We start from the raw sequence: 23838 nt of genomic DNA on the forward strand, positions 1-23838 counted from the left end.
AGATTCAGAAGTGATCTACAACACTCAAGATCCTTCGACAGAATGCAAGTCATCTTCTCCCATGTTAGTTACTGGCTCTGCCGTGATAAAATACCCGACAAAGCCAAGGAGAAAGGGCTCATTTTGCTCCAAGTTCAAGGGTGCAGCATGGCAGCAGCGTGAGGCAGTCAGAAGGCAGAGAGGCGTGATGCTGACCCTCGCTGCCTTTCTCCTTTATCAGCCTAAGACCCAGCCTGTGGAACAGGGCTGCTCACCCCCACTGGCCTAGTCTGGACGGTCCTTGCATGCACGCCCAGAGCTTTCTCAGTCCACATGGAAAAGATGCCATGCTCCCGAGCTTGTTCCCCAGCAGGTTGTCACTCCGAACGCTGTGCCGAGGCAAACAAATCTAGGGCACCTCTCCTTCCTTCAGGGTTCTGACGTGCATCTCCCCTCGCTCTATTGAGGATGGAGACACTGTTCCAAACATCTTAACAGTATGAACTCGGCTAATTCTCTGTCATCTCGGGGCGGAGGTTAGGAAGCCTACCAGCAGAGCAAGGATTCAGCCTGCCAACTTGCTAACTAGTCCTTCAACGTTCCGGTCACCTTCTTTAAGTTCCCATCTGCCTGGCAGTTATCCATGCCTCTTCACCTCTTCAGAAATTTGCCAGTTACCATGGGATCTGGACTGCTATTCATCTCTGTGCCTGTGTTCTCTTTTCTGAAAGGACAGTGTCTTGTTTCCTAACACTGCTAAGAACACAACGGACCCTAGAATATCTGAGCACAGCGGTGCTTGTTAATGAAAACTGCTCAGGTACAGAAGTGTTCCTGAGGGCACAGACCCCGGACCTGCGGACGCTACATCCGTTGTTTCTAGAACTCCTCCAGCTAAGCGGCTCGTCTTGTCACTCTATCTTACAGATAAAGAAACTGAGCTGAGGGAAACTAATATTTCACCCAATGTCTTGTCTCACTGCAAGGTGGTAGTGATGGGACTCAGAGCCCAGCGGTACAATCAAGAGTCCAGCTGGGGCGGGGTCCAGCTCGGGTTGCTTGTCTAGCATGCACGAAGCCTTAAGCTTTGTCCCCGCACCAAAGTGTGTGTAATATTGCTCAGCCACCACAGAACACCGTGAAAAAATTCACTGTGAGCCAGGCAGTGGAGGCACACACCTTTAATCCCAGCACTCGGGAGGCAGAAGCAGGCAGATCTCTCTGAGTTCAAGACCAGCCTGGTCTACAAGAGCTAGTTCCAGGACAGGCTCCAAAGCTACAGAGAAACCCTGTCTTGAAAAGCAAAAAAAAAAAAAAAAAAAAAAAAGTCACTGTGAAAGCAGCACTTTTAAATGCTGGAGAGTAAAAACCAAGAGGTACAGAGACTGCTTCCAACAAGCTCATAGTCCATCAAGACTCAAGGACCTGAAGGGCATGGGGTGTATACCTGTAAACCGTAACCCAAACTTGGAGTGTGAAAAGTCCCTATGGCTAACATAGCTCAGATACAAACTCATCTAGGCCTTATGAGTTCTAGGGCCGGCGTTAGCTCAGTGATAGAGCACTTAACGAGCACACATGAAGGCCAGAGCTTAATCTCCATTTGAGTTAAGGATGCTCACCAAAGACAGCTTTTCAAAGCACCCTGGAGATTCAATCCGGAGGACCAAGAATTTGCAGACATCTCGGGCTAAAGTGGGAGATCCCAGCTCCAAAAGTAAGGAAGCAAGGTGAGCAACGACAACAGCCCCAGCAGAACCCAGGCCAGGACATGCCTACACCACAAGGCTGACTGAAGCCGTCTCCGGCCCACGTACTGCCTTACATGTATGATGCTCTCGACAGACAGGGATGACTTGCTTTATCCAGTTAATCAATCTAGGACAAGCATAGTGGAAAATCAAAGGGAAAGATGAAAAAGAGGCATCGAAGCCAGGTGTGGCGGTGCATGCTTTTAATCCCAGCACTCGGGAGGTGGAGGCAGGCGGATCTCTGTGAGTTCAAGACCAGTCTGGTCTACAAAGCAAATTCTAGGACAGGGCTACACAGTGAAACCCTGTCTCCAAAAAAAAAAAAAAAAAAAAAAAGTCAGAAATAAAGGAATTTAGTGAGTCACTGAGGTTTTAAAAAACAATCAAAAATGACCAGTAAGAATAATGGAGTCATTAAGGCTAAAGAGTCCAGACTGAAGAGAACTGCCTTGGCTGGAAGGGGAGAGGGCGGAGATGCTGCAGAGCAGCTAGAGATGCTACTTACAGTAGTCCACCAAACGACACCATGGGCTGGGGCGCAGGAAGGCGTCCATTTTGTTTGAGTGTGCACGAGTGTGGACGCACATGTGTTCATGCATGTGGAGGCTAGAGGTTACTGTAGGTGACTTTCTCAACTGCTCTCCACCTTAAGCAGAGGCAGGGTCTCTCAGCTGAACCCAGAGTTCACTGATTCAGCTGGTCTACTTGCCCAGCGTGGTCTCAGAATACTGTCTCTGCCTCCCAAGCACTGGGATTATAGATGGGCTGCCGTGCACACAACTTTTATGTGATGCTGGGGGTCAGAGCTCCAGTCCTCATGCGTGCACAACCAGTGCTCTGGTCACTGAGCAATCTTCTCAGCGCCCAGCGCCAGGGGTTTAGAGAAAGAAAGAGTGGTGCCTTTGACAACTGCATTCTCTAACTACCTAACTCCGAGGCGAGTGGCGCTGCATTCGACAGACACTGGTTAGATGCAGTTTTCCTAATAAGAAGCAATAAAAAAAAAAAAAACCTTTGTTTTTTAGTCCATGAAACAAGAAGCTAAAGACAAAAGTTTCACAATTTCCATTTGTCCAAAGCCAAATCTCTCAACTAAAACGTACTGATTCTGTTTATAACAGAAGTCTGTGGGGGAGAGGGAGGGAAAGGGGAGGCGGCGGTGGGGAAGACACAGAAATCTTTAATAAATAAATAAATAAATAAATAAATAAATAGAAAAAAAATAAAAAGCCTATTCCTATTACACTGAAAAAAAATAAATTGTTGCTGACTTAAAAAAAAAAAACAGAAGTCTGGAACACCAATACTACTACCATTTCCCCTCTCTGTATGAAGCTACCAAGTTTTAAAGATTTTCTTTAACTTAAGTATGTGTATTCGCTTATTTCTGACTGGGAGTGTGCACACGTGTGCAGGTGCCCTCGGAGGCCAGAACTCCCTGGAGCCGGAGTTAAGGTGGCAGCAAGCTGCTCAACACGGGTACTGGGAAGCAAATTCTGGTTCTCCTGAGTCATCTCACCTTACCAAATTCCATGAAGTTTTAAAAGCACATCAACCATGATGCCAGCAACTGGGAGGCTGTCAAGAAGATCACAAGTTCAAGGCCATCCAGACTAAAGAGTGGGACTTTATCTCAAAAATAACTAAACCAACCAAAATAAAACAAAAGGCACACTGATCAACATGTCGGTAAGTAATGAGTCTGGAGAATGTGGAGGGCACTGTTTTCCTCTCTCCTGGCCTGCACTTTGTTATGTGGACAACACAGCAAAACACGAGGGGTCAGCGTCACCTACAGGTGTGTTAAAACTTCTGTCTCTAGTGGAGACTGACAAAACCAGATTCCAGCAGATAGGACCAGGTGAGTTAGTACAGCAGCAGAATACTCGCCTAACATAAAAGACTCCGAGTTCAATCCTTAGCACATAGAAATTCACTGTATAAACAGGAGAAAAGATCTAGTCTGCCACTTCAGAGTATCATCAACACGCTCTTTTTTAAAAATATTTATTTATTATATATACAATATTCTGTGTATATGTATGCCTGCAGGCCAGAAGAGGGCACCAAACCTTATTACAGATGGTTGTGAGCCACCGTGTGGTTGCTGGGAATTGGACTCAGGACCTTTGGAAGAGCAGGCAATGCTCTTAACCTCTGAGCCATCTCTCCAGCCCTCAACACGCTCTTTAGAGAAAATCATTCCTTGATCTGGGCTGGCAGCAGACAACTATCATTTTTCTGTTTAATGCACGTTTGGTTTTGTTGAACAATATACCAGTGACTAACCTACTGAAGCCTCTGGCTAGCCCTCTAGATACTTTAAATATCTCCCAACGTAGAAATAACCAAAAACTTTGACACAGAGGTGTTTAAAAAAAAAAAGAAGAAAAAAAGTTGTTTGTAAAAAATAAACTAACGCCTATAAATTATATAGAATTAACCTTGAATAGCAAAGAGCCAAAGAACATACACTGAAAATCACACAAACCATCAAGAGGGGAAAAGATGTTTAAAACCATCCCTATTTAAACCATGACTTAATCAGGTTTAGTTTCTATCAGTCATGCAGAGGCTATGGGAGACTCACCCTGAGCAACACGGTTTGCAAACACCAAGCTGGCCTCTGTCTGATAAAGAGCACCACCCAGAGCTGACAACCAAGCTTTCTGGCCTCCTCTTCCTTTGTCTAGGATCCGGAACACTAAAGCTGGTACCTGTCTATGCAGAACCCAGCACACTCATAAGAATGAACGCCACCTTCAATTCCAGGAAAGCTAGGCTGATCCGTCCCTGGTGGCACACAGGATGACAAAATAAAGCAGGGTTTCCTCACCGTAGCTCCGCCTTGAATCATCCTCTGGACCCCGCCTCTTCCAACAAAAACATTCGGAATGTCAGTGAAAAGCAACACACACACACACACACACACACACACACACACACACGAGACAGTTCTCTTTCCCTGTCATTAACTGACTAGCTAATTTATGGTTGGTTTTTTCACTTTTTCAGGTAAGATCATTTCTCACTTTCAGCACACTTTTTCCTTTACTAAGAATGCAATGTACACACCATACAATGCAGAGCTTAGTGAGTCTGAGCACATGGAACCCCTGGAGTCTGGACAAAGCTGTATATAACATCCTCTGTACTGATTTTGCACTTTTCTGGAAGTTAAAAATGAGAGAGAGAGACTGGGAGGTAACTCCGTGGGTAATGTGTCTGCTGCACAAGGGTGAGAACCTGAGTTCGAATTCCAAGTGCCCGTGCAAAAGCAGGCATGGTGGTGCCAGCCTGGAACACCATGAACACCAGTCTGGCTAAAAGCTCCTGGTTTTAAAAATGAAGGTGGATGAGCAATAGGAAAGAGAATGTTGACCTCCCTGCACACACATGGGCAAGTAAATCTCCACACACATGTACACACAAAAAAAAAAATTTAAGAAAAATAACATCACCTAAAAGGTAAATCACTTTTTCCATCATCCCAGAAAGGTCCCCTGAACCCCTTCCTGTGAACCACGGTCCCACCTACCAGCAGTCCTCATTTCTACCATCATGTCCTGACTTTGCCTGTTCCTGGGTTTTTCCCGCTACTCTGCTGGGGGCTCAGCAGTTTGTTTCTACTGCAGGCGAGCTGCTGTGCACACCTGTACCTGTTCCTGAGCACAAGGGAAAAAGGGGAGAGAGGTTCACCTTTAAGTAAACTGGAATGGATAGCTACATACAAATATACATACAGCAATTATGTGTGTATATATTTTGTGTGCATATTCATATATACACAATTATGTTGTTATATGTAATGTGGACAATTGATAATCTGGTATACACACAAACAAAGATGCGATGTATATTTGTACATATTAACTGTGAACCCAAAACTGTTTTGTAAAGATTTATTTTATGCAAAGGAGTGTTTTGCCTGCATGTCTGTATGCACACCATGTACTCATTGAGGTCAGAAGAAGGTGTCAGATCCTCTGGAACTGTAGGTGTCAAAATCAAACTTGGGTTCGCTACAAGAGCAATGAATATTCTTTTCTTTTTTTAACTTTAAAGATTTCTTTTTATTTATTATGTATACACACACCAGAAGAGGGCACCAGATCTCATTAGGGATGGTTGTGAACCGCCATTTGTGGTTGTTGGGAATTGAACTCAGCAGCCAGTGAGCGCTCTTAACCTCCGAGCCATCTCTCCAGCCCTGCACTAAGCACTCTTAACCAACCCCACAAATACTAATTTTGCAGAGCTTACTAAATTCAAGGTAAATTAAATCTACGTTGGAAAGATGACCATCTTGGCTTTTCTTAATTTTCAATCTATCCGGGAGCAGAAGAATAGAAACATCTTTTTCCCACTTGAGCTGGTGCTGCACCTCAGCAAGACAAATGTGTCCTCGCAAATCTCTTCCAAAAACAGAACACTGGGATCTTACCATCTACTGCACAATATTTTTTTACACCAAAGACAAAACACAAAATGTTTAAGTTTTTTTAACTCTGTCAAAACTTACACATGGAAACAATTTCATCAGTAAATATTTTACATAGGTAAAGAGCGTTCCATGCTTATTCAGAATATATGCTGATAAAGGCTCAATCGCTAACGTTCTCTCCAGTCCAAAAAGTAGCTCACCACAACATGAAGTCTATGACGAGGAAACTGACTCAAATGCTCCTGTATAATTAATTTCAGCTGACAAGAGAAAGGACTTCACTTCTAGACATACAAACATTAAAATACACACAGATCTATTTTTTTAAATAAAGACTTTACCTCATCACTCAAACTTAACTCTATTAAAACCAACCCTCCAAAACTTAACTGTTCCTCCAATGTTAATTACTAATATTAAGGGTGAAAAGTAAACGCTCTGTTGGCTTCTCTAGATAATTTGCTTGTCATTACAATTTCTCATAGTAATTTTTAGTTAGTTTTTTTAAAAAAAAAAAAAAAAAGATGCCACCACCTTCAAGCTTGAGAGATGCTGGAGTAAGAATCACTAATCTTTTTTCTCCTTTAAAACAAATATGACTTTTCAAAAGATCAATTTGAAAATTGCAACCCTGCTCTGACACTCTGATGAACATTTTAAGGAGATACATTTAACAGTAGCCCAGACAGAGACAGAGTGCTACAGATGGTTCTAGAAATTTACCACTGGCACCAAAGGAAGGCTTGCAATCAGGAGAGGAAAAATGCAACCTCTTCTAGTCTTTGATCTTTCCTCTTCTTGTGCTCTTTGTGAACACTGAGCAATTTCAAAACTACACAATTCGAATGTGCCACACTGTAAATATGAAGAAACATTCTGAGCCTGTGGATGCTCCCTTTCATTGCTGTATGACTATGTACTTAAAAACCCATTGTTTCACTCTGAAAATGTATCATTTTCATTTCTGTAATAATTGTATCTTCTAAAAGAAAAAAAAGAGAGAGAGACTCAATGAAGCCTGGAGCTTTGTTACAGAAAACACAGCAACTCCAAACATCTACAATCTCCTATTTTCACTACTGAAAGCTGGCCTGGTTGTTCCAGATAACTAAAATAACACCTTTTCTTACTTTTGACAAAGGTTTTGCTTCCAAACTAAGGGTTAAAACCAGGCACACCAAATGTGTAGACCCTACACTCCCTCTGGTGGTCCTTCACTCTAAGGAATCAAATGTTTCCAGAACGACTAGAAGTAAATACTGATTAACGCATTTTTTGTCCGTGGTATTGTTTGTAGCAGGGCTTCCTGCAGTCCTATTACATATGGCCTGGAACTCCGTGTGAGGATCTGGCTGCTTCTGCATCCTGGATGCTGGGAGTAAAAAGGCATGTACCCTATAGCACAAGTCAAATTCTCTTACCAAACTATGACGGACAAATGATTCTGAAAAGTGGGATTTTAGTGCTCTAAATACTACTATAATATCCTTAATAATCTACTACATTCTCTAACAAATTCTTTCAGCCTGTCTCCCTTACAGAACTGGCTTTTATACAAAGTAATCATTATTCACAAGTAAGCGCACACATAGGCAGTCCTTGTTTTAAGACAACAGATACAGGACTTCCATATCATCCACCCAGTCTTCGACGCATGAGGTTTAATGTTGGAAACATTTGAGGCAGCACGTATGTCAGAACTTTATAATGCACCAAAGGGCTCAATGGTAGATCGTTTGTCTAGCACCCATAAGACCCTGGGCTGAATCCCAAGACAGCAAAGATAAAAAATAAAAATAAAAAAAATTAAAAAGCATTAAAATATACTGCAGAGAATCTCAGAAATATAAAATAATGGGAAAAAGTCTAGTTACTGGTTAAGCTGAAAAGCTCGAGCATGACAAAATGGAGATAATGGTTCAGTGTGCATTAATTATAGACTTAAGAGTGTCAAAATATGCACAACAGAATCTTCTTTGGAAATCATGGAAATGTTAAAGGCGTTTAGAGCATGTTCTTAATGTCTGTTATAGTATTTGCTTAAGAGTACAGCATCTGCCTAGTATGCACAAGGAGTGGGTTCAAGCCTAGGAGAGAAAAAAGGAGGGAAGGAGAGAGGTGAGGGAAGAAGGAGAAAAGAAACTTACCAGCAATAACCAGACTCAAAAGGAGCTACACTTGAAGGTAACTGCCTAATAAACAGCCTAATATTGTGTGTGTGTCTAGATGTGAGAAACAACTTGTGCACTAATTTTGAAAGTGAAATGTGGTTGATAATTCTGTGATCTGGTCTACCACAAATAAGACAAAGTAAACAAAAATCAGTAATTAAAATACCTGACAATGGGCATCAAAAAGCACTTTTCTAGTTCAAGCACACACCAGCCATGCCTTTGTGTAACTAGATGAAATAAGCCCTGAAGAGCTGGGGAGAAGGTCCCGGCTGCCCTTCCAGGGCACCCACACTTCAGCTCCTGACCTTCAGAGCCCTCTCCTGGCCTCTGATGCTGCCAGTGCCAAGCATGCAAATAGCATACTGACATACAGATAAAAGACCCATAAGCATAAACAAATTTAAAAAATTAATTAATGTGACTTATGGTATTTGGTACATGTAAGCAGCATCATAAGACACAGGATTATAAACCCTCCAACTTCGTAACACCAAAGGGGAATTAAATCATCTAAAACAAAGAAAGCCCCCTTTTTAAAGCAGCCCATTCTACATGGCGAAGAGCCACTTAATCTGCCTTCAGGAACCATCAGGAACTTTAGCCAGACTGAATCTCTCGGCACCACGGGGTACGCTAGCTCACTCTAAAACTGCAATGCCTTAGGAACTAACAACACAGAATGCACATTCTTTCCCAATCCAAGAACAAGGAAGAATTTCAAAATCAACTGACTTGCCTAATCCAAAACCGTAGGTTTTTCATGCTAAAGTGAGTTAAATTATGTCTTAGGCTGGTGTGGTTGCCTGAATGTAAAGTCCAGGACCACATCGTGAGAGAAACAACTCAGAGTCGTCCTCTGACAGCCACACCTGTGCCAACGTGGTCGCACCAACACTGACAACAGACAGATAAATAAACAAACACATAAATGAAAATTTAAAAGAGAATAAAAATAAATCCACTCCATGTCACATAACTGAAAAGTAAATATTGAGAAGCAAACTTTTAAAAAATGTTGGAATGACAAAAACCTCATTAATGTATAAACTTGCTGTTTTAAAAGAATTTAAAAGTAATATTCCTACATTAATTTAAAATAATCTCGAGTGGTCCCAACTAATAGCTAACTCAAACTAGCTAGATGAATACAATGGCCACTCAGTTAATTAGTGTGATCAGGTAAAGACTAACTACTGAGTTCAACTCCTCTAAGTACAGATCATACCCAATGCAGTTCCACACAGGACATACTAGAGTCAAAGGGAGAGAACTAAACCACGTGTTTCTAACAAATAATGAATGTTATTAACCTTTCCCATTTAAAAATAGCTAAAATATGCCATTTCTGTAGGATCTGCAAAGTGAAAGCTCTTAGAAGCCTGTTCGGCGCATACCGGACGGACGGCTGGGAGAGAAGCTACCAGAAAACAGTTAAGGGAAAGTACGATGGAGCAAGAATGTCCCACCAGGATAAGACAGTTTCAGTTATTTCTTGAATTGAATCAGACAACAAGAGAAGGAGCTACTACAATTCTATAGTAATAATAACAACAAACACTAACGGGAAAGAAGGGACAAAATTCTTAACCTAAATTCACCTTAACTTCTCCCTTGTCCTCTACCCTAAGAAAATAGAAAGACAATGAAAATAAACTCTCTCCTACCCCTAGGAAAGGCAAAGAAAGTGCCCATTCAACGCTCAACCTCAGTCCGCTGGAAAAAAAAAAAAATCCCCAAACCACCAGCTCCCAACTGCTGCCTGCAGAATTGACTGAAAGGCGGCCAAGCGCGGAACACACTGTCCCGAGCCCTGCACGCTCTGCTTACGACCTGTACCTTCCAAAGCTTTCGCCACCGCCGCAGAAGCCCATTATTCAAAACCCGAGGCACAGGCGCTGCAACCTGGCTCACCCACAGCGAACAGGATGATGAAGATCATAATGCAGTGTGCTCCCTTAGCTTCTTCATACGCGCGCGCGCGCGCACCAAAGGCTGGGTTCCGAGTCAAGGGCTAACGCCCAGACTGTGATGTCCCAGGGCTAAAGGGAATGGAATGGAGGCTCCTAAAACAACTTACATATTTAGAGAGAGTGAGTGTGAGCGTGTGTGTGTGTGCACGTGTAGGTCAGAGGACAACTCTCACGAGTCGGTTCCGGGGATCGAACTCCGGTCGTCAGATTTGGTGACAAGCGCCTGTCCCCGCTCAGCCACCTCGGAGGCCCCTAAAGCAACTTTTAATTGGCTTTCCCTCCAGCGTCCACTTCCGAGCCCGCGGGTCACCTGCCCGCCGGCAGCGAGCCGGCCAGGGAATGGCAGGTGAGGGCGGCGCCCGGGCGGCACGCCCATCGCACGGCCAGGCGGACACGGTGGGGCGCTCCGTTATCCGCGCGCGCGTGCGGGCTCGCGGGGCTCCGGAAGGCCAAGTTTCCTCCGCGCCCGGCGGCGGCGTGGCGTGGCGTGGCGACACGGGGCTCCTGGACCTGTGCACAGGCTGCGCGGGAAACAAAAGCCGCGCGCGGGCGGGCGAGCCGGCGCCGCGCAGAGCGATCGCTGACCGGAGGCGCGGCCGCTCCGCCTCCCACGCGTGGCCCCCGTCTGCCGCACGCCCCGTCCACGCCGCCCCGGGGAAAGCCGCGTGAGGGGATGGCGGAGGCGGGACCGCCAGCGCCGGGCCGATTCCCGGGTCCACCGCGCGCGCGCGCGTTCCATCCCCGCGGCCATGGCGCCCGTACCTGTCGCCGCCGCCGCCGCCGCGTCTCGGGCTCCGCGTCTCTCCGCGGCGCGCGCCGCCGCTCAGCCTCTCAGCCCGCCCAGCAGGCCGCCCGCCCGTCCGCTCGCTCGCTCGCCCGCCCGCACGCTCCAGTCGCTCAGCCGCGCGCCGGACACCGCCGCCGGAGACTGGCAGCGCCCGCGAGCCGGCTAGTGCGCCGGGCAGCGCCCGCCGTCGTCCCGCCCCCACCGGCCGCAGGACCCACCTCCCATAGGCCCGCGGGGCTGTCAATCCGCCCCCAAAAGGCGCGCGGGCTGTGGCTCCGCCTGTCCCCATTGGTGGCCGCGCACAGTCTATGCAAATGAGGCTCCGCCCCCTTCGGGTGCCTCCCCCGCCTCTCCGCCGCAGCCCACGTGTCTGGCCCTTGCCCTTTGTGGGGGCCGGAGAGGAGGGATGGAGGAAGCTGACTGACACCTCTTGGCGTCGTCCTTGGCCTCCAGACGCACTCCTGCTAAGCCTGCCCTGCCTGTCTGTCCACCCAGCCCGCCCTTCGCGAGGCCGGAGGGATCAGGCCATGCTGACCCCAGGAAGCAACCTCATGGACTCCAGGATGCTCCTTAGAGACTGGGAAGCCCCCAGGTTAGCACCTAGCTCCACGCTCTCCCTCTGGTCCTCTGTCCTGTTCAACACAGTCGCCCAGGTGAAGGGGACGGGAAGGAGCCCGAAGGGTGAGCTCCCCTGCCCCAACCACGTGGCCAACCCTGGGTGACTCCCGTGGACATGCAGGAGCTGTACCTGGGGACTTGAGCGCGAACTGTTCCTTTTTTCGATTTTTTTAAATGAATGTTGTAGTGTCTCATCTGAATGTATGACTGTGCACTGTGTGCGTGCAGTGCCCAGCAGAGGCCAGAAGAGGGCGTCTGGTCTCCTGGGACTGGAGTTGTGAGCTGCCATGTGGGTGCTGCGGGTGGCACCCAGATCCTCTGGGAGAGCAGCCACTGAGTGCTCTCTCTCTCTCTCTCTCTCTCTCTCTCTCTCTCTCTGGCTCGCTCGCTCGCTCGCTCGCTCGCTCGGAAGAGAAATCAAAAGTCTCAATTGCCTATGGAAATGTCTCGTAGACACGTGAAAATCCGTGGTTTCTGGCTCCGTGTCTGCTTTTATTTTAGTTATTTTTGTTTCTTCTGCGTTGTCATACTTAGAATTTTGGAAGACATTCTTTATGTCACCATGCTGGGTGATAGAATGGTCATTCCTTTCCTGTCTTCAGAAAAGACAAAACTGACCTAGGACCCTCCTCTTGGGCAGGGGTCCTGTCTTAGTCACTTGAGTTTTCCCAATAATTGGAAGCTTCCCCCGTTCCAGCCTCCAGGGAGGGCCACGGGCTGTTTACGTGAATTCGTCACCGTGATGTGGATAGCACCGCTCACTAACGCCAGCTGCTTCTGTGTCTGCTCTGCCCACAGAGAACAAGAAGTGTGCCCTGTGTGGAGGAGGGCGCATGGAGGTGAGAAGGCACCGTGCCAGCCCGCAGAGGCTCCGAGCTAGCAGACAGGGACATCCACACTTGAGTAATGTTCCAGGGCTCGTGGTGTGTGTCTACATAGAAGAGTGGGGTGCTCTCTCCAGGGAAGAGGCCGTGCCCCTGTGAGAGGCAGGGGAGGGGCTTCATTGAAGAGGCCTCATAGAACCCACGCTTCCTAGATGGGTAAGGAACGGACTCGGCACGAAGGTGGGACGGGACAGCCCGGAGTTAACAAAGCATGCAGCCTGGAACTGCTGAGGAGCTGAGTGAACAGCGAGGGGCAGTGTGGGCCAGTCTGCAGGGTTGTGTCGGCTTGTCACGTGTTCTGAGAGGCGCCTCTTCCAGGAGGAAGAAAAGCCCGGGAGGCTGCCAGGCTGTGTTGTAACACACCACAGCAAACAGGGGCTGTAGATACAGCTGCAGGCTTTTTTTTTTTTTTTTTCTAGGCCAGAGTCTGTGGGGAACAGTCAGTTCTTCTGCTCCGATGGCAGCCTGGCTGGCCCCACCCACTCCCCCAGAAAAACCACTCTGGTCACCAAACTCACCCTCCTCGGCATTTTCCCTAGGCATGGATGCCCTGGATGTGGCAGGAGAAGCCCTTTCCCGTCGCATGGAGCCTTCTTTGCAGGTCTTGTCACCGAGGCTGGCTTCATGGGTGTGTCATATTTCTTAGGGACACGCACTAAGAAAGTCCCGGTGCTCCGTTTAAAGTACTGCTGTGGTCATCTTGACATAGTCATTTTTCATCAAGGGGCCCTGTGTGTTCTTTTTGCACCGATTTCTGCAAATTGCACATCCGGTGCTATAGCCCTTTGTGCCTGTGATAGAATTCAAACCACATCTCGGTCTTAAAGCACTCGGTGTCCACAGGTTTGTTCCCACAGCGTGGGTAACTCGATGCTCGCTGTTGTCATGTGGCATCCATTTCTTTTCTCTTACTCATTGAGAGAGCTGCAGCGGAGGGCCAATGAGAAGGCTCAGCGGGTAAAGGGCCTTGTGGCTAAACCTGGAGACCTGAATTTGATCCCTGGGTTTCACATAATGGAAGAAGAAAAAGAACTCTTGCAAGTTGGCCTCTGACCTCTACAAACTCACCCGTGTGGCACACACATCACCTCCCCCACTTCACACACACACAAAGAAATAAACGTAATTGGGGGGGGGATACGCTGCAGATTGGAACCTTCTTCAGGTGGCCTGGATAGGAAGTGGGCAGAGGCCGTGTTCACACTTGGCTCGTCCAAAGCCCTTGTGCTCCCCACTACAGAGCCCCAGCCCAGTGTGAGAACCTTTTCCTGAGGCGGCTGTGCACACGGAGGAGAGCCTGCTTAGGAAGTCAGAAGACACAGTGAAGTGGGCCTCCACCATTGCATGGCTGTCCCTTCGAATGGTTTGTCACCCGTACTGGACAGATCTCAATCATAGTGTGTGTAGGTCTTGTCTCTCTCTTTGCTTCTGGGACTCCAGTCTAAGCCCGGGGCTGACCCCACTCCACCCCTTCTTCAGTGTTCTCTATCTCCTTTCTCTGTTTCAGCTCACAAATTCTCGTTCCAGTTTTATGGGACTTTTTGTTGGTGAAAACAAGAGTACAGTGGTCAGGACAGGCTAGACCAGAGCTTATAATTCTCACTTTTTAAAAGGTTTCTTAGCCTTAATTTCTATATGTGAGTGTTTTGCTTTCATGTATGTATGCCTGTGTACCACGTGCACGCTCAGTGCCCACAAAACGGCAGAAGAGGGCATGGGTTCCTCTAGAACTAAAATTATATCCAGTAGTGAGCCAGTGCCACATGGACGCTGGTCCTCTGTGACCCCTGAGCCATAGCTCCAGCACCGCTATGTAACTTGCTTTTTTTTAAAAGATTTTTTACTTTTTATTTATATGTGTGTGTCTAGACAGCACCTCACCTACAAAGCCACCTCTGCAGCCTCTGGGAGTTCCCTTTTATTAAGTGACACAGCTTGGGCGGCCTCAATCTAAGAGCCATTTTCCTTATATATTGCTTCCTAACAAACTAACCCAAAACTGAAAACCACTCCAGTGGACTTCTTCTTAAAGGACCAAAGAGAAATATTCTAAGCTTAGAAACCATATTCTTTGTCACACTGACTCAATTGCCATTACAGCCATTACTATATGTAAATGAATTGCATGGCTGTGTTTGTATAAAACTTTATTTATAAAATCAGGCCCCACCCTACACCCAAAGTCATCTATGGAAACCCATAACTAGCATCATAATAATGAAAAAGTGGGTGCTTGTGAATAAGCACAGGACAAGGATGTCCACTCTGGTCACTTTTAACTTTTATTTTGTGTTTGTTTTTTGAGACAAGTATTCATGAAAGCCAGGCTGGCCCCAAACTTGCTGTGTTGCTGAAGATGAACTTAAATTCCTGATCCTCTTGCCTCTGTCTCCCAGGGGCACGTCCTCATGCCTGGCTGGCCATGTGTGTGTGTGTTTAATGTTGTACTAAGTGTACTAGTCAGGACAGTTAAACAAGACATACATAAAGAAGGATATGGATTTAAAAAGTAAAAGAGTCTGGGCAGTGGTGGTGCACACCTTTAATCCCAGCACTCAGGAGGCAGAGGCAGGTGAATCTCTGTGAGTTTGAGGCTAGCCTGGTCTACAGAGCGAGTTCCAGGACAGCCAGAGCTGTTACAGAGAGAATCCCTGTCTCAACAAATGAAACAAATCCAAAAAAAAAAAAAAAAAAACCTAGGCTGGTGTCAGGACCTGCCAGGTTTGGTACTGCCTGGCTGGAGTGAAGGAGGTGAAAACCAAGGACACACAAGCAGAAAAGCTGGGATTGGGTGGGCCACGTGCTGGGATGGAGCTGCGACACGCCTAGAAACTCTTGTTTATTATACGCGGCTCTTGAGGAGGGGGCTGGTTTACTACATACATCTGAACAGGATGTGCGCCAGCTGATGTCAGAAGGGCTCTCTGCAGAGGAGCAGTCAGTGGGAAGAGAAGGCTACGCTTGACACTTTCCGCACAACTGTCAACATCTGGACTTCCACCAGGGGAAGACTGCCATTCCCGTGGGTCTGAGGCACTGGGGTGCTTTACGTGGATACGCTCACGGCATGAACACACATTCGCTCACCGCAGGCTGTGATGGTGGGGGTCACTTGGCAGAATGCCATCTGCCATGCACCAAGTCCTGAGTTTGATCTGCAACACTGAATAAACAGAATGTTGTGTCACCAGGCAGTGGTGGCGCACGCCTTTAATCCCAGCACTCGGGAGGCAGAGGCAGGCGGATCTCTGTGAGTTCGAGGCCAGCCTGGTCTACAAGAGCTAGTTCCAGGACAGGCTCCAAAGCCACAGAGAAACCCAGTCTCGAAAACAAACAAACAGACAAAAAAGGGATGTGGTGGCACTTATCTGTCATCCCAGCACTTGAGGAGTGGAGTCGGGGACCAGCACTTTGAGGTCATCGTTGGCTATGCAGTATGTTTAAAGCCAGTCTGAGCTAGAGACCCCGTGTCCAAAAGAATGAAGGAAAGGAGGAAGGGGGAGGGAAGGGAGAAGGAGCGAAAGATAGAATGGCTTTTCCCAGGTATATGATATTCTATGCATCAAAACTCAGAGCTAGCAAACTCAGCGAGGCTTTAGGCTACACACTCAGTAACAGCCAGTAGTTGTATCTCTGTGTGCCTGCACTGAATAATCCAAAATGAAATTCAGAATGTAAAAAACTCATTTATGGTGCATTAAAATAAATAAATTGTGTTTTGTTTTTGTAGTTCATTGAAGTCAAGGCCTGGTCCTCGCGGCTCTTCTCTAACACTTAGCCAAATCCCAGAACAGCATACTTCAGGTTGCCCTCAACAAAAGAAGTGTAAAACTCCCCACACCGTGAACATTTACTTCACTGAAAGAAACTGAAGACCTGAATCCTTGAGGAGGGGCTGGGGCGATGGTGGAGGTCCTGCCTCAAGTGCACAGAGGCCTGGGTTCAGTCCCCAGTGATACACACACACACACAGTACAAATAAAAAATATTCTTTGGATGTTACTAAGTGATTATTGGGATGGTTCACACATATGTAAAAATCCCTAAAGACCATTTAACTCTTTAGGAATTGGGCCTCCAATTAACAAAGCACCAATTCTAGCACCTCCAGCTTGGTTAAAGAAAGGCGGGTTCAAGGGAAAGAATAAGTGTGGCAAGGACTCAGACATCAGTCTCATAGTACAGTTCAACCTGTCCCTTCCTGACTCCGTGGGCCATTGTCCCAAGGCCCAGTATTCCAGTACCAGATTGAGCCTGAAGCCCAAAGCCTCCACATCTAAACCACGGCCCATGACCTCTCATGACCTTGGTCATCCTCTGCAGCCTTTCAGGCTGAAGAAACAAGTTGCTCAAGGCATCAGAGTCACCTCCACTGGGGGTGGCATAGTAACTAGCTAGGTTTCTTCTACTGTGACCCACGACCTAACAAGAAGCAACCTGAGCGAGGGAGGGAGGGTTTATCTTGCCCTGAGGCAGAGGAAGGTGGATCTCTGTGAGCTGGCTCCAACCTGGTCTACGAATTGAATATGAGGACACCCAGAGAAGGTGGAATCGTTTTTGATCTGTTGTCAGTGCCCTACCCGGGACAAGAAAGTCACACGACAACAGTGCACCTTGTTTCTGTAAATTATTGCAATCCCAATAGCAGTAGTGATGAGGTTACAGCTGCCATTCATTCTGGAAGCATGAGTGTACAGACATGGAGGAAAACTCCAAAAAAGAACCACGCAGTACCCACCAGAAGCTACGGCGTACTGCAGGGCCATCATCACTAACACAAGTTTGAATGGACATTTAAAAAAAAAACCCTCTATTGCCAGGCGATGGTGGCGCACGCCTTTAATCCCAGCACTCGGGAGGCAGAGGCAGGCGGATCTCTGTGAGTTCGAGACCAGCCTGGTCTACAAGAGCTAGTTCCAGGACAGGCTCCAAAGCCACAGAGAAACCCTGTCTCGAAAAACCAAAAAAAAAAAAAAAAACCTCTATTTTGATGCTGGAGAGATGGCTCAGAGGTTAGAAGCACTGGCTGTTCTTCCAGAGGACTCAGGTTTGGTTCCCAGCACCCACATGGCAGCTCCTAACTGTCCTTAACTACAATTCCAGAGGTTCCAATCCCCCTTCTGATGTCCTCGGATATTTCATGCTATGGCATACAAATGTACATGCAGGCAAAACGCTATACACATAAAATAAAAATAAATACATTGTTAAAATATATATCTAGATCTTGCAAGGTATGGTGACACACACCTTTAATACCAGCACTCCAGATATACGGGTAGGTGAGTTCCGGGCCTGCCAGGACTACACAGTGATACACTGTCTCAATAATAATAATAATAACTACAGTTCCTGCCTATCCACATTTCAGAGCAATGTCAAAACCAGATGTGCTTTAGTAGGTAATGTTGTGACAGCTGATTTGCTTTCTGGGGGGAGCGAGGTGAAGAAACCCAGATTCTTATCTTACTTCTGGGAACTGAACTCATGTCCTCTGCAAAAGCAGAACACTCTTTTAACTTCTGCACCATCTTTACAACCCAAAGAATTGATTTATTTTATTTGGCAGGGGCTGGGGGGGGGGGAATGACAGAGTTTCTCTATGTACCCCTGGCTGTCCTGGAACTCGCTGTAGACCAGGCTGGCCTCGAACTCACAGAGATCCGCCTGCCTCTGCCTCCCAAGTGCTGGGATTAAAGGCGTGTGCCACCACCCATTTTTATTTTGAATCATATGTACATGTGTATGGGTGTGTGTACCTGAGAACAGGTACCCATGAAAACCAGAAGTGTTGGATCCCCGGAACTGGGGTCACAGAGCTATCCAGTGTGAATGCTGGACTCTAAACTCGGGTCCTCACCCTACTTTATTTCTTACACACTCTCCACACACAAGGAAAAAAAAATCCAGACTACGGCTAGAGATGGCTCAGTTGAAAAAGGCTTGCCACAAAAACTCAAGGACCTGAATTCGATGCCCAGAGATCACACTTGAAAGAGCAAGGCATGGCAACATGCAATTATAATCTCAGTGCTGAGCCCACAGAGACAGGCAGATCTCTGGGGCTTACTGTCCCAGTCAGCCTAGCCCACTTAGTGAATTCCAGGCCAGTGAGAGACCCTGTCTCAAAAAAACAGGAGGGGAGTGTCTGAAGGGGAGGAATTCCCAACTAAAAGCACGCACACACACACAAGCACATATATACACACCTGACACACGCCCAAAAATCATCAAAAACATCAATAAGTCATTCATACACTTGAAAAGACATTTAAACTGACTCGTAAAAACAGAAATAAGGGCTGGAGAGATGGCTCAGTGGTTAAAAGCATTGCCTGCTCTTCCAAAGGTCCTGAGTTCAATTCCCAGCAACCACATGGTGGCTCACAACCATCTGTAATAAGGTCTGGTACCCTCTTCTGGCCTGCAGGCATACACACAGATAGACTATTGTATACATAACAAATAAATATTAAAAAAAAAAAACAGAAACAAACCTTACATCCTGCTCTTATCCAAAAGAGATAGCCCTTTCTACCTGAGGCTGGCAATGTCTGCATGGTCCAGATACGGGAAAGATATTATTGGTGAGCAGAAATTGTTGAAACTTCTTCAAAGAGCAATTTGGCAGTGAGCACTCAGTCTCTGACCTAGCACTTCCCCTTTTGGGAGTTCACCCAGCCAAAATAATCCCTCAATGCCAAAGAGGTGGTAGAAAACATATAGCTTATTGAAGCATTGCCCGTAGGAATACAAATGACAAGTAAAGATGTTACCCTCCACTGGGCGGTGGTGGCATAGGCCTTTAATCCCAGCACTCGGGAGACAGAGGCAGGTGGAGGATCTCTGTGAGTTCTATAGCCTGGTCTACAGAGCACGTTCCAGGACTGGCTCCATAGCTACTTAGAAACCCTGTCTCAGAAACCAATATGTATGTGTGTATGTTTGTGTGTGTGTGTGTATGTGTTTTTATGTGCATGGGTGGTTTGCCTACACGAACGTCCGTGCACCATATGCCTGATGCTGTGGATGCTGGAGGATGCTTAAATGCCCTGAAACTGCCCTTCTTTTTCTTTTTAATTAGGTAAATTTCCATGTAATATAGCAAAAATTCTATTCTTCCTCCGTTATTCATTTCCCTTCCTCTCTGATCTTGGAGTAGGTACTTGGCTACCTAGAAGAAGGGATACGTTTCCCAGCCTCCCTTGCACCGTCTTCTCCCTTTCCCAACCTCCCTTGTCCATCTTCTGCCTAATGAGAGAAAAAAAGAAGAACACGGAATTGTCTTTAAGGAGAGGAGCTCGCCAGGCCGTGGTGGTGCATACCTTTAATACTAGCACTCGGGAGGCAAAGACAAGCAAATCTCTGTGAGTTCGAGGCCAGCCTGGTCTGCAGAGCAAGTTCCAAGACAGGCTCCAAAGCTATAGAGAAACCCTATCTCAAAAAAAAAAAAAAAAAAAAAAAAAAAAAAAAAAAGCTCCCCCCCCCCTTAAATCTTCTTTCTGCCAGATAAATGCAGATGCAATGGCAGGAGCCCAGTACCGTGCTGGATCAATAGGTCAAATTCCCTGTTGAAGACAGAATGACAAAGACAGAAGGAATCCGGGTTTCTGATAACTGTAGAATCCTCTGGACTTCACTGGACAGAGAGAGGAAGGTTTATCCTACTGAGGTTATTTTACATTTTCTGCCACAGGCACCGCAGTTCCCACTCATCCGCCCCACCCCTACCCGTGGAGCATTTTCTTGATTAATCATTGGTGTGTGAGGGCTACATGGTGAGTTTCAAGACAGCAGGCAATACATGGAGAGACCATGATGTTTCTTTTACACAAAGAAAGAAAAGAAAAAGGAATTAAACTAAAACAATGTGTGTGTGCATCGAGCTACAGAGTCTTACTGTATAAAACAATGTGTGTGTACATCGAGATACAGGGTCTTACTGTATAAAACAATGTGTGTGTACATCGAGATACAGGGTCTTACTGGAGAAAACAATGTGTGTGTACATCGAGATACAGGGTCTTACTGGCCTGGAACTCAGATCCCATGATCCTTTCCCCTCAGCCTCCTGGGAGCTGGAATTGCAGGCATGCACCATCATATTGAGTTTTTGTTTTTTTAAGGTTTATTTTTTATTTTAAGCGTGTGCCTGCAGGTTTCTATGTGCCCACACGGATGCAGGACCTTTGGAGACCAGAAGAGGGTGTCAGATCCCCTGGAATTGGAGTTACAGGTGCCTGTGAGTCCCCATTTGGGTGCTGGAGCCAAACCCTGGTCCTCCAGAAGAGCAGCCAGTGCTCTTAGCTGCTGAGCCATGTCCCCAGCCCTGAGTTTTAAATGTTTTGTTTTCTGCTTTTAGACCAGGCTGACTTCGAACTCACAGAGATCCGCCTGCCTCTGTCTCCCGAGCGCAGGTATTGAAGGCGTGTGCCACCACTGCTCGGGTTAATTTTAACTTTGATGAGCCTATGATGACTTTCCCTTTCTTTCTTACTCTGTGTGCTTTTAGCAGTGTGAGATAGCAACACCCAATAGAAATAAATAGGCCATGTCTTGAGTATTTCTATTTTGATGCCGCGTCTGCCTTTCATGGGCAGGACCCTCGAGGTCAACACACTGCATGCGTGTGAGCACGTAGGTGTCAGTAGATGTTGAGATACTGAGTACTATTAGGCACTTGTCTGCAATTTTGAAAAAGGATGATTTTGTTACTGAAACTGATGTTCCCACAGGCCTGACAGAGCAGCTTGATAAGAATTAGTTCCAGCTGGGTGGTGGTGGCGGCAGTCCCAGCACTAAAGGGAGAGCCAGGTGGGTCTCTGTGAGTTCAAGGCCAGCCTGGTCTATAGAGCTAGCTCCAGAAAAGGCTCCAAAGCTACACAGAAAAGCCCTGTCTCGAAAAACCACACACACACACACACAAAAAAAAAAAAAAAAAAGAGTATAATTCCAGGCCTATCTGGGCTACGTAACAAGACCTTGACTTGACGCAAGAAACAAAAGCAAAACAAATCTGAATTCTAGGAACTCAGCTGGTGAGCTGGGAGGACTAGAGCATTGACAGAATGGCCTCAGGGAGGGGTGGGCAATGTGCCTCTCCGTGACAGATTGCTACACACCCATTTAGTTCATTCTGTGTGGCGCAGTAAACACTCAAGGCTAGCACCTTGTGCGTCGGCGTGTGTGCCTGGAGGTGTGGGCTAGAGGGCAGCCTCAGGCGTCGTTCCCTGTCACACACCAGCCACCGTGTTTTTGGAGGCAGGGTCTCTTACTGAGACCTGGCTCTCTATGTTAGGGGGCTGGTTGGCCCACCTCTCCAGCACTGCACTCACGTCCACCCGAGTGCTGGGAATCGAACTCAGGTCCTCACGCTTGACCTCAAGCACTGAACATACCATCTCCCCATCTCCCCAGCCCTGACTGGAGTACTTTGTACAGAAAAAAAAAAAAAAAAAGACTAGAAAAATTTGAAGGTCAGAGGGCCTGGTGAGCCCTGCCCCGGTCTACACCACCTGTGATGGAGGAATAGCAAGCCTGCTGGTTATGTGCACAAGGCCACACGGGTGACAGTGTTGGCCGAGCTTTAGAGCAGCCCGACCCTGAGGAAGCTGATGCCCTCCGTCACCTTCACCGTTCCCTCTGAGGCACAGCTAATTACCTCTCCTCTTAAAGACCCCAGGGCCTCACCCCTGACACACCAGGAGCCCAGCATCCAGTGCATGAGCCTTCAGGGTACACACTCGACCCTCAGTATTTCTGGAAGAACTAGCGATACCTTACCAGAGTAAAAAATAAAAAAAGAGCGACAGCACCTGAGAGAGGCTGGCCCAGATCTGACAGCACCAGAAGACTCCTGCTCTGTTAGTGGGGACACACAGGCACTCTGGAACACACGCTGGGGGTCTCTTCAGAAATGAAGTGCAGACACACTCGTGCACTCACATATACACATGTACACATACAATACACACTATATACAACAAACACACCCACACATTCCACACATGTGCAAATACACATTATACACAACAAACACACCCACACACATGCATACATCCATATGAACACATACACACTATACACAACAAACACACCCACACATTTCACACATGTGCAAATACACACTATACACAACAAACACACACACATTTCACACATGTGCAAATACACACTATACACAACAAACACACCCACACACATGCATACATCCATATGAACACATACACACATGCACACACAGGTACACACACACTTGCACACACATACATATACACACCATACGCATGCAAGCACACTCAGCAATTTGTTCTCTCCCCATAAAAAAAAGAGGTGTCCAGAAAAAAAGCAGCTGTGTAAGAGGGTTCTGGGGGACTCCTTCCTAACAGATACAGTGACAGACCATCATGACGTCCATCAGTGGGGAGTTGTGAAAATGACTTATGCTTTGGTCATTCAGTGGAAATCAATGCAGCAGCAGCAACAAAAATGAAAAGCAAAGCCCTGCTGGCTGTGACGGTGCATGCCTGCGATCCCAGCAACCAGGGGGCTGAAGCAGGCAGATAGTTGCGAGTTCGAGAACACCCTGAGCTGACTTAAAAGAAAAAGAAAAGAAATGGAAAAAGAGAAAGAGGGGCTGGAGATGGCTCAGTGAGTCAAGCCCAGGGCTGAGAATGGAGACGGGGATCCATGGGGCTTTGCTGCCCAACCAATCTAGCTGACATGTTTAGTTAGACACCTGGCCACGAAAACAAGGTGGGATACTAGGACATGGCAGACTTATTACGAGTGGTGCTGCTCTTGCAGAGGACCTGAGTTCAGCTCCCAGCACCCACACGGCAGCTGTCAGTCATCTGTAAACCCACTTCCGGGAACTTGAAGCCCTCATCTGGCCTCCACAGGCACAGAAGTGGTGCACAGACAGACATGCAGGCAAAACACTCATACACATAAAATAAAAGTAAATAGTTAAAATGTAAGATGGAGACGTAATTGAAAAAGACATATCAGTCTCAATCTTGGCTTCCACACATGCCTGCGTAGACAAATGTAGCCACACACATACATACACAACACACACACATACATACACCACACACATACATACACCACACACATACATACACAACACACACACATACATACACCACACACACATACATACACAACACACACATACATACACAACACACACATACATACACCACACACACACATACACCACACACACA

General features: G+C 46.9%; 1 protein-coding gene and 2 long non-coding RNA genes across 4 annotated transcripts in view; 1 reads left to right on the plus strand and 2 right to left on the minus strand.

The window, feature by feature from the left end:
- The window catches only part of Fkbp5 (FKBP prolyl isomerase 5), an 80673-nt gene extending 69414 nt beyond the window's left edge, over positions 1-11259 (minus strand). Inside the window, exon 1 of one of the 2 annotated variants that reach the window (XM_050138505.1) lies at positions 11081-11259. The gene's annotated coding sequence lies outside the window, so the exon portion shown is untranslated. Of the gene's footprint in view, positions 1-10184; positions 10207-11080 lie in introns of those variants that run through there. The other variant, XM_050138507.1, reaches the window with a different exon arrangement.
- Positions 11260-11504: 245 nt separating this feature from the next.
- On the plus strand, positions 11505-17433 carry LOC126499358 (uncharacterized). Its single transcript, XR_007591076.1, has 3 exons — positions 11505-11697; positions 12421-12562; positions 16338-17433. It is a non-coding gene; the product is annotated as an uncharacterized lncRNA (long non-coding RNA).
- Positions 14867-23838, minus strand: part of LOC126499362 (uncharacterized) — a 49201-nt gene continuing 40229 nt past the window's right edge. Inside the window, exon 2 of the long non-coding RNA XR_007591077.1 lies at positions 14867-15770. This is a non-coding gene — a long non-coding RNA (uncharacterized lncRNA). The remainder of the gene's footprint in view (positions 15771-23838) is intronic.

Source organism: Alexandromys fortis, unplaced genomic scaffold (assembly GCF_014885135.2).
Source record: "Alexandromys fortis isolate MF-2015 unplaced genomic scaffold, M_Fortis_MF-2015_v1.1 scaffold_9, whole genome shotgun sequence".
NCBI lineage: Eukaryota > Metazoa > Chordata > Mammalia > Rodentia > Cricetidae > Alexandromys > Alexandromys fortis.